Here is an 11,668-nt window from a genome sequence, read left to right on the forward strand (position 1 = left end):
AAAAATCAAAGATGACATAAACAGATGGAGAGATATTCCATGTTCCTAGGTAGGAAGAATCAGTATTGTGAAAATGGCTATACTACCAAAAGCAATCTACAGATTCAATGCAATCCCTATCAAATTACCAAAGGCATTTTTCACAGAACTAGAACCAAAAATTTCACAATTCATATAGAAACACAAAAGATCCTGAATAGCCAAAGCAGTCTTGAGAAAGAAGAATGGAACTGGAGGAATCACCCTTCCTGACTTCAGATTATATTACAAAGCTACAGACATAAAGACAGTACGGTACTGGCACAAAAGCAGAAATATAGACCAATGGAAAAAGATAGAAAACCCAGAAATAAATAGGTACTCATGCACCTGTGAGTACCTTATTTCTGAAGAGGCAAAGGCAGCCTCTTCAATAGATCATGCTGAGAAAACTGGATAGCTACATGTAAAAGAATGAAATTAGAACACTTCCTAACACCACACACAAAGATAAACTCAAAATGGAGTAAAGACCTAAATGTAAGACCAGAAACTATAAAACTTTTAGAGGAAAACATAGGCAGAACACCTGATGACCTAAATTAAAGCAAGATCCTCTATGACCCACCTCCTAGAGTAATGGAAATAGAATGAAAAGTAAGCAAGTAGGACCTGATTAAACTTAAAAGCTTTTGCACAGCAAAGGAAACTATAAGCAAGGTGAAACGACAACACTCAGAATGGGAGAAAATAATAGCAAACGAAACAACTGATGAAGGATTAATTTCCAAAATATGCAAGCAGCTCATACAACTCAATGCCAGAAAAACAAACAATCCTATCAAAAAGTGGGAAAAAGACCTAAACAGACATTTCTCCAAAGAAGACATATAGATAGCTAGTAATCACATGAAAATATGCTCAACATAGCTCATTATTAGAGAAATGAAAATAAAAACTACAATGAGATATTATTTCACACTGGTCAGAATGGCCATCATCAAAAAGTCTATAAACAATAAATGCTGGAGAGGGTGTGGAGTAAAGGGAACACTCTTGCACTATTGGTAGGAATGCAAATTGATACAGCCACTATGGAAGACAGTACGGAGATTCCTTAAAAAACTAGGAATAAAATTACCATATAACCCAGCAATCACACTCCTAGGCATATACCCTGAAGAAACCAAAATTGAAAAAGACACATGTATCCTATTGTTCATTGAAGCACTATTTACAATAGCTAGAACATGGAAGCAACCTATATGTCCATCAACAGATGAATGGATAAAGAAGTTGTGGTACATATACACAACAGAATATTACTCAGCCAAAGGAAGGAACACATTTAAGTCAGTTCTGATGAGGTGGATGAACCTAGAATCTATTATACAGTGTGAAGTGAGTCAGAAAGAGAAAGATAAATAGCATATTCTAACACATATATATGGAATCTAGAAGAATGGTACTGAAGAATTTATTTACAGGGCAACAGTGGAGAAACAGACATAGAGAATAGACTTATGGACATGGGGGGAGGGGAGGAGAGAGTGAGATGTATGAAAAGAGTAACATGAAAGCCAACATTAACCATATGTAAAATAAATAGCCAACAGGAATTTGCTGTATGGCTCAGGAAACTCAAAAAAGGGCTCTGTATCAACCTAGAGGGGTGGGCTGGGAAGGGAGATGGGAGGGAGGTTCAAAAGGGAGGAGATATATGTATACCTATGGCTGACTCATGAGGTTTGACAGAAAACAACAAAATTCTGTAAAGCAATCATCCTTCAATAAAAAAATAAATTAAAAAGAAAAAAAATGAAAAGAAATAATCCCAAAAAAGAAACTTTCTAAATTACTAGAAAGCTGAATAAAACATAAATTCCAATAAAAAAAATCATCAGTTATTTAAATATATTGCACATACAGAATGGAAGAGTATTTTGAAGTTTATTTAATTGGATTATTCTCCAATACCTGTGAAATCAAAGTAAATCATGATATCTATGCTTTTGATTTATATTATGTTTTTGTAGTTTTCTAGTTGGTTTGTTTTGAAGATGGAATAATGACATTTTGTATTACATTTGTTGTAACCAATAAAACTTATTCTTGACAGTTTTGTGGGGGATCATAACTTATTTGAAATAAAAAAAAATCAAAGAAAATTGTTTGGACAGTCAGCTTATATATTTATTTTCTAAGGAGCTCTAAGAAAATTGGAACCAAAGTATTTCAATGATTTCATGACACAGGATCCAAGATATAATGAAAGAAGTTTCCAACCTAAAAATTGAAAGGTAAGATGTAATTCAAGGATTCAAAGTCAAAGGAAATAAAGAAAAACAGTGAAGTTCAAGAGCAATCAACGCAGAGAAAAGATTTTTAGTGGACAAAAACTAGGCAGACATGGTGCCTTTGCACTGCATTTTCTTCATTATAAAGACAAAGAATGAATCAAACCATCTCATTATTTCATCACTCAGCTTTGTCTCAAATGTCAAGTATGAAAAATTACTGAGAAGAAAAAAAGTTTCAAAAAGGAAAAAAAAAACTTTGAAGAGTATGAACAGATCATGAGTGCTAACTCCAGAAGAGCTGGTTTTTCAAGAATCATGCAGGAAATTGAATAATGATGTAGTAGTTAGAAACATGAGTGTCCTTTTGAGGCTCCCCACCCTCCTACAGAAGGGAAACAAAGTGGATGCCTGTGGGTCTATCAGTATTACATGGCAGGTGTATATGTAGGTTTGTAGTCACTATAGCCCTCATATTCCAGTCTTATGTTTTTATTTTATTGCCAATCAAAAATTGTCTTTCTAAATTTTTGTCAGTCTTTAATTTAGAATTGTAGATAACTTTATGCCTCCAAATAGCTAAGTCAAATTGGGCATTGTGGTCTGCACTATAAATCTAGATTCAAGTCCTGACTCCTCTATTTGTTAATTATTCACTTTAACAAAATCTCAACTTCAGTGCATTTCAGTTTTGAAATATGTGCAATATTACCTACCCAATCTTTCTCACAATATAATTATGTGGATGAAATAAATATATGTGAAAAAAGTTTTGCAAGCCCTGAAATGTAAAACCAATAGAAAATTTCACCCTTGATGGATGTAGCAGATGGGATTTCACTTCCACCTCTCTCACTTAAACGACTTTATAGTTACACAATTGAGAAGAAAGCTCTGCTGCTGCTGCTAAGTTGCTTCAATCGTGTCTGACTCTGTGAGACCCCAGAGACACCAGCCCACCAAGGTCCCCCGTCCCTGGGATTCTCCAGGCAAGAACACTGGAGCGGGTTGCCATTTCCTTCTCCAATGCATGAAAGTGAAAAGTGAAAGTGAAGTCGCTCAGTTGTGTCCGACTCCCAGCCTACCAGGCTCCTCTGTCCATGGGATTTGCCAGGCAAGAGTACTGGAGTGGGGTGCCATTGCCTTCTCCAGGAGAGAGCTCTAGGCACTTTTTAATAACCCTGCCCACATGATGGTTTTGTCAACAATCAGGCACAGTCAGAAAATAAGGTTCTAAATGCTCAATCATATACTTCATTTCAACAGTAACATGATTCTTGGCATGAAGACAACTTTAAAATACATATTCAGAAATAAGCAACATAATATGTATGTCTAGCTATAAGTATTTTAAATATTCCACTCAAACCAACAAAGTGGTTTGAAGCACCTTATCTGAACTGTCTTATATTATTTATGTTCCTGGTTTTAGTAAGTACCATTCTAATGTATTTTCTAGGTAAAATGAATAATTTAAACTGAATAATGACCAGAAGTAAATGTACCTTTCTGAATCAACATTTGCCTTATTAGCCTTGGTGAAAATGAAGTATCTATGCAGGAATGAGGGTAAGATGGATATAACACAATAACTACAGTTCCCTCTGAGCCAGACCCTATAGCAGAGTCCACTATTCCAATGTGTTTAAACTTTTTCCAAAGGAAATGCTTTGCAATGTCCATTCCAAATGGACACTGTCCATTTGAATAATGACAATGTCCATTGTCATTGTCAAAAATACTGAGAAAATTGAAGTGACTGCTACCTAGGAACCCAGACATTGAGTAAGTGTTAAACACACACGGACACAGATGCTCACACATGCACACACACTTATACATTTGTGTTACAGCAGCATGGAACCAATTCAGTGTTGTAAAACTTAAATGATAAAGCATTGTGATAGAGATGTAAAGCATTTCTACTGGGGCTGTGAAATGCCTCTCCACTCTCCTTGGTTTCCATTTGAGGCAAATGGAAAATTGAGGCTTGTCTCAGGAATATCAGTAGTGCCTGAGTGTGTCTTATAGATTGGTTTCTGCTGCTAAGTCGCTTCAGTCATGTCCGACTCTGTGTGACCCCATAGACGGCAGCCCACTAGGCTCCCCCATCCTAGAGATTCTCTAGGCAAGAATACTGGAGTGGGTTGCCATTTCCTTCTCCAATGCATGAAAGTGAAAAGTGAAAAGTGAAAAGTGAAAGTGAAGTCGCTCAGTCGTGCCCAACTCTTAGCGACCCTGTGGACTGTAGCCTACCAGGATGCTCCATCCATGGGATTTTCCAGGCAAGAGTACTGGAGCTAGTCAACCATAAATAAACACAATGGCACCATTACCCTGCCACCTGCCCACTTAGGGACAAAGCCATGTAAAGTTTTATGTTTCAAAGTTCAGAATCATGGGTAAATCAATCCTGTTGATTGGTCAGAGATGTACTTTATATCACCAATAGCCAGAGTATTAAAGAAACGAGTCTTAATTCAGGTTTATCATGATGGACTGAATTCCCTCCTTATTTATTCAGTTTCAGACAGCTCTACACTGGGACTATGGAAAGGATTTATTTACTCAGGAACTTAAAGTCAGGGGAGTATTAACAGTGCTTCTTACATCCTTAATTCTCTCCGTGAGCTTCACCCTTAGAATGTTCCTGTCCACCTTCCTTTACATTCCAGTTCTGTTTTCAAAAATTATACAGAAATAATACTTTTTTCCTTACTTAGATATCCTTGTAAATCCCATTCTGTTCACTCCAAATTTTGTTAGTTAACGATGGGTCTACAATGGGTTATTAAGGAAGAAAGCCATTCTTCATTACTATCATCATGTCATTAACAGTAAAAAAAAATTCATTTTAAAATGAAAGGAGAAAAAAGAATGTTAGAAAATAGAAACTGAAACTAGAATTGACCTCAGAGATAAAAACTGTCCATATCTGTTAGTCATAGCACCTGCATTGTATTATTTAACACTCAGTATTGGTTCACCTTCATTCTGTTCAAGCATGGCTAGTAGATTTCCTTTGTGCTCAAAAGAATAGTAACAACTTTCCAATCATGGAAAGTCAACCAGATTGTTCTGTTTGATACCTTACTATTAAAGAATTCCTCAGACAAGTGAGCTCATTCTAATACAGAGATATCTTATCATTCATTATTCCTTTAACAAGAACTTATTTAGTGTCTGTTGTAGTCCAGGCACTCTGCTGGGGAGTGGAACTAATAAGAAATAAATCAGGGAACTTACAGTCTTTTAAGAGGGATATATATCAAACACACAGTTACACAAAAAACCCACACAAGTAATTGTATATTCATACCAAATTATTTAAAAAAGAATTCAGTGCCATCTTCCTCTTATGTCACAGTTTGATTTTTCTCATTTTTCCTTCTAATTCTGAATGGGAACATGTGAACAACAACTGGAACATGTACTGTGAACTGTGCTGTTTGTAGTAGGCAGGGATGTCATTTGTGGTCCTAAACAAAGTTCAAATATTGTCACAATTCGCTTTTCTTTTAGAAGAAAAAAAAATCTGAATCCCGTGAGCCTTACCTCACTTTTATCAACAGAAAACTAATTGGATCTTTTTAAGGTTGAAATTAAAGAAGCTTTGAAAAGTCTGTCGGTTCTCTAAAGAAGTTTCTAAGACTAAGGAACTATTAAGTACAAGTATACACAAGAGTATGATTGTTTACTCAAAGGAATGAACTAGAAAGTTAAGGAATACATAGTATAGGTTGCAGCTGCGCTTTAAAGAATGCAAAGACTTATGGGGGAAAAGGGGAGTGTCTTTACTGGAAACAGAACGAGCAATTGTGCATGAGCAGGAATGGAGATTATTTGGAAAATGGTAGAGAAATTGGTCTGGTTTGGCCAAGGATACATGTGAAGAGGACAGAATGGGAGAGGAAGAGGCAGCCTTCAGGGTTTTAGTTGTTGACTGCAGAGAAGGGAAAAACAAAATAAAACAAGCAAAAATAATATTTAACCAATGCATTATCTTCACTTTCTTTAGGTCTTTTTAGACATTAAACCTCATGCGAAGAGTTGACTCATTGGAAAAGACTGATGCTGGGAGGGATTGGGGGCAGGAGGAGAAGGGAACGACAGAGGATGAGATGGCTGGATGGCATCACCGACTGGATGGACGTGAGTCTGGGTGAACTCCGGGAGTTGGTGATGGACAGGGAGGCCTGGCGTGCTGTGATTCATGGGGTTGCAAAGAGTCGGACACAACTGAGCAACTGAACTTAACTGAACTGAGACATTAAACCAAGAGATGAAATTCTTACATTTTTACTTTATAAATCATGTTCTGCCTTTCCCCCCAGAAAAGATACTGAAGGAAAGAGTTTCTTCCTGAGACTGCAAAATAGGATTTTATCCGAAGGACAGGTACAGAACTGGGGTAACAATAGGCTGTTAATGAACATGGCAGTTGCTTAAACTGGTCAATTAAAAATAGAAATTGTTCTATTATTTTACTTCATATATATATGTATATATACACATATACATATATTCTCAGCACTGACAGAATATATATAATATATACACACATACACATTTTCTTCCACAGAGTTCTACCTGAAATCCTCATTTTCCTTTATGATAGTACAATTATAATCTATGAATGTATATGAAAGTGGTTCATTACCTTTGGGCATCAAAAAAAGTAAAATGAAAAGATCAACTATTAGGAGAAAAACAAGACTAAAAATGACAGATGTTGGTTAATGCTCTCAATAATAAATAAAATAATATTATATCATTTTTATATCATATGTATAATATATATAAAATAATAATACATATAAAAAAGAAAAGCAAGGTAGCAATCTTTACAAAATGACTGTTTTTTTTAAAGGAAAAACATCTTTATTTTTTGAAACAAAACAAATGCTTTTGCTTTAGATTTTGCTTTTCTTTTAAAAGAAATTTAAATATTATAACCCAGATTAGTGGCTCAGTGGTAAAGAATCCGCCTCCCAAGTAAGAGACTTGGGTTCAATCCATGGGTCGGCAAGGTCCCCTGGAGAAGGAAATGGCAACCTGGTCCAGTATTCTTGCCTGAAAAAATCCCATGGACAGAGGAGCCTGGTGGGCTACAGTCCATGGGGTTGCAAAGAGGTAAACATGACTCAGTGAATGAGCACACATACACGAGAAAGTATATGGCAGTCAACCATGATTAAAATGAGAGAATTACATACTGGAACTCTGCAGTGATGTACCATATAAAGGCTTGTGACCAGAGTACAAAAATGAAAGAACAACAAAAATGTCATGTTGGCAGTTGGACATTGATATGGCCTATATTTTCCTCACCTTCACAATATTTCACTACAATAAAGAATAAATGAAATGAGGTTTTATGACACTTGTAAAAAGAAAATAGGCCTGATTTGTTTGTGGCACTGGTTACAAACTTATATTTGTAGAAATATCAAATGTTTAAAGAATTAAACAAATCTAACTTTAATGCTATTTATACTGAAAGTAGGATTTGATTTTTTTGTACAAAAATGTACAAAAATTTTACTTACATTTAAAAGTTCCTATTATCCATAAATCACTATATAGACTATAGAAGATGTTTATCCAGCTATACCAAGGGGGGAAATAAAGGCAATACATTTTAGGCTAAAAGCTAAGTATTTTAAACCTTTCCAGACAATAAAAGTGGAGACACTGAGGAAAACTGGATTTCCTCCCTGAAAGAATGCTGTAGACGTTTATTGCTTTGTCTGAGAACATTCTTACTGATGCGAAGATTAATCCTACTTTCTTTTGGATAAAATCAACCAACTGGTTCTAGGTAGGTCTTTCAGTCACAGTAAATTAACTCTGACCACAGTAGTTGGCTTCAGAAATAAGTGACTGATCCAAAATATGCCAATAGCAACCCTTCCAGTATTTTTTCCCCAACACAGAGACAGAAGCAATGCTTCTTTGATAGACAAGTGATGAGAAGCCTGAAGAACAAGAATGTTGTCTGTCAAGTTTCCCACCATTAGGAGAAAAGCTGGTCTGATTAATGCAGAGATAAGAGAAAAAGAAAGAAACTTCAAACCACATCCAAATTTCTAGTTCTAAGAGTCTGAGGGCTAGATCTGCTCTTGAGTTAAAAAAGAGAACCCTAATTCTGTTCTCTTCTATCTTCCCCATTCTGACTGCGCTTGTTGGAGTTCAGTGTTTGCACTAGCAAACGTGATTTATCCAGGGGACTTATATATAACAGCACAAACTAACAATACCACAGATACTATTTATATGAAAGAGACGATAATTGACATATAAAAAGAAACTAGTTGAAAAGCTTTCTTTACTTCTAATGCTATTTTCCCCTGGCAAGTTGCTGAGGTTTCCATAGTGCTTATCTTATCAAGAGCTTCCCTCTGTGTCTTGAATCTAGCCCTCTGCCCTCTTCCTTAGTAAAGCCTCCTTACTTTTACCTGGAGAACTTCCCAGATGGTGCCAGTGGTAAAGAACCTACTTGCAATGCAGGAGAGGCAAGAGATGTGGGTTTGATCCCTGGGTCAGGAAGATCCCCTGGAGAAGCAAATGGCAACTCACTCCAGTATTCTTGCCTGGGAAATCCCATGGACAGAGGAGCCTGGTGGGCTACAGTCCATGGGGTTGCAAAGAGTCGGACATGACTGAGGTGACTTAGCACTCTTACCTGTAAGAGCTCAGTAAGTATTAATAATTCCTTAACACCCTCCATCCTGTTCTGGCCCTTTACAAAGACTTTGAAGAGTCTGGCCTTTTGCTTCTCTACTGTTAAGAGCGACTATAATTAGCTTTAGTTGATTTGTCTTCTAATCCTCCTCTACGTGCTTCTGCTTCTATTGGCTAATGTGGGACAAGCACTTCCTCTTGAATTTGACTTTCACCCTTGGACACAGTGCTGATCCTGCCTTTTTCAGAGTTCTCTTTTCTCATAACCCTTTCTGATCCATACTATAGAGGGGTAGATGTGATTTCTTCACAGTGTGTCGACAGAGGTCAGAGAATTGCATTTAGATGCTTTCAAAGCATTAATTTTCACTGCCTTATGTTAGCAACTTACTCTAGCTTTTAAAAAAAAAATCAAAGATATTGGCTATGTTTATAAGAGAACAACCTAAACTATCAGACAACCTTCCATACATGATCTGTTGCCTGCAGTTACCTCATAAGGCAAAGGTGCAGTTTCAAAGCCTCCACTATTTATGAGTAGACTATTTAAAAATTCCATAGAGATAGAAAGTTTAAGTTTTCTTTTTGGAGTAGGTTCTCTGACATAATAAAACTAGTGTCATTAAAATGTTAGTTCTATACGGATGGTAGATTTTTGCTTGTGTTTCACCAAGCCCCAGGGCTTGGAAGAGGACCTAATACAAGAGATTGCTAACATCTGTTGGAAGGCTCACACATTGTGACTATAGGGCTGAATAATTCTGCTAAGTAATTGAATAAATGTTTGATTTTCAGTGTGTGTGTCCCTACAGTGTGGAAAACCCTGTGGAGAATTTGAAGCTGAATAAGAATGCATCCAAAGAAACTTGATCTAGTAGGTGAGAGAAACAATACAAAAACAGGTATACTAGGGGCTCCCCTGGTGGCTCAGAGGTAAGGAATCTGCCTGACAATGCAGGAGAAATGGGTTCAATCCCTGGTCTAGGAGAATCCCACATGCCACAAAGCAACTAAGTCTGAGCACGACAGCTACTGAGCCTGTGCTCTAGAGCCAGGCTCCACAACAAGAGAAGCCCGTGGACTGAAACTAGACAGTAATCTCCTCTGGCCACAATAGAGAAAAGCCCAGGAAGCAATGAAGAGCCCGCATAGCCAAAAATCCATAAATAAATAAAATTATTTTTAAAAATAGGTATACTAAACATTCAATTAAAATGATTCTGTATTCAAGATCCAAAAAATGTGCTGTTTGCTTTCCTGAGAAGCAGCACTCCTTTCTGTAGAGATTTGAAGTTATGCTGCAGAGGATTAGCTTTTGAGCTGTGTCTAAAAATATGAACAGAATTTCCACAGAGAGAAGCTCAAAGGCAGAGAATGCCCTGCGCTAGAAATCAGTCTTAGAGTCTTTTCTGAGCCTTCAGGAGACCAGCAGAAATAAAGAATGGTATGTTTCAATAGCTGAAAGAACTTTACGTAAATTATTAAGCACTGCGGCATCTTCAAGACACAAGTATTTTAAGCACTTCCGAGTGCCCTCCCACGGGGCCGGGGTTGAGGGGGAAGGAAGGGAGTGACTTTTCTGCCATTTTCACTTAAAGTGAAATGAGTAACTTGAAAAAAAAAAAAAAAGCTTCTTCTGTGTTTATTTTTAAGAGTTTATGTTTCAGTTTCCAGCATGTGTCACATTAAACTCAGACTGCCTATGAAAAGAAAAATACTGGTATTTCAAGAAAAGGCATGGTATTATCTTTTCCTTACTTAAGTTCTGACAGGACCATGCAATTCCCTGCAAATCTCCCTCCCCCTCTTCCCCACCCTGGAGCAAATTTTAAAGCCATGATTCATCAAACCGCAGTTAGACATTCTGAACTTTGATGACTCCTTCTGCAAAACCGGTTTGTTCACAAAATGGATTCTGCCTTACTTTTTCTCAAAAAGTCTCCTGTATGGTAGTGACATTCATGATACAATAGTTCTCTTCAATACAGTACTAGTTTTCACCAAAGCCTATCTATAGAGTTTTAAAAAAATATCTCAGAGTGATATTAAACTTACTATACTCAAACTACATAGAAACGTAACTTAGATGTTTTTGTTTAAAGGAAGTTTAGGAGACACTGTATTTTAAGAAGTCCGAGAGGCAGTTCTTCTGATCTGCATTTCATTTCCATATTGCAAATATCAAATGCTACAAAGAAGATTTGCCTAACCCATCATTTCTAATCCTAGTGAGTTTTTTGTACTCTCTCTTTACTCAACTAAGCCTTATTCTCTTTACACTTAGGGTAGTTTAAGCAAATTTACCTGTGTCCACAGTAAATATGCCTCAGCTCCAGGCAGCTGACTTCTTGTTCACCCAGATGGAAATTAAACTGAAATGTGCATATTGCAAGCACCAGCCACTGCCTCTTAAAAATGCAAAACCTTAACCAGGCAACAGGATATAGTTTCAAATAGAAAGAAGAGCTGTTGTTGAAGCTGAAGGATCTTTAATTCTCTGGATTGCTCACTGTAAACCTATTAGCTGAATTTAAATTTCTTGGGGTTCTTCTGAACCTGGCTAACACACATGGAATTTAGAATTGTTTCCTTTTCACACTTTGCTTATTTTTAGTCTCTCCAAAAGACTCCTGGTTATGTAGCAGATTTAGGGAAAATGTTAGAATTTGCATGTTTGGCTTTGAGCTTAAAGATGATCTTGGTTATAA

General features: G+C 36.7%; 1 long non-coding RNA gene across 3 annotated transcripts in view; it reads right to left on the reverse strand.

Moving 5' to 3' along the window:
* LOC120873646 overlaps positions 1–11,396 on the reverse strand; it is a 52,540-nt gene extending 41,144 nt beyond the window's left edge. The window contains exon 1 of one of the 3 annotated variants that reach the window (XR_005723505.1): positions 11,265–11,394. This is a non-coding gene — a long non-coding RNA (uncharacterized LOC120873646). Of the gene's footprint in view, positions 1–11,264 lie in introns of all 3 variants that reach the window. The other 2 variants (XR_005723509.1, XR_005723515.1) reach the window with 2 other exon arrangements.
* Positions 11,397–11,668: the final 272 nt, after the last annotated feature.

This window comes from Oryx dammah, unplaced genomic scaffold, assembly GCF_014754425.2.
Source record: "Oryx dammah isolate SB20612 unplaced genomic scaffold, SCBI_Odam_1.1 HiC_scaffold_1, whole genome shotgun sequence".
Lineage (NCBI taxonomy): Eukaryota > Metazoa > Chordata > Mammalia > Artiodactyla > Bovidae > Oryx > Oryx dammah.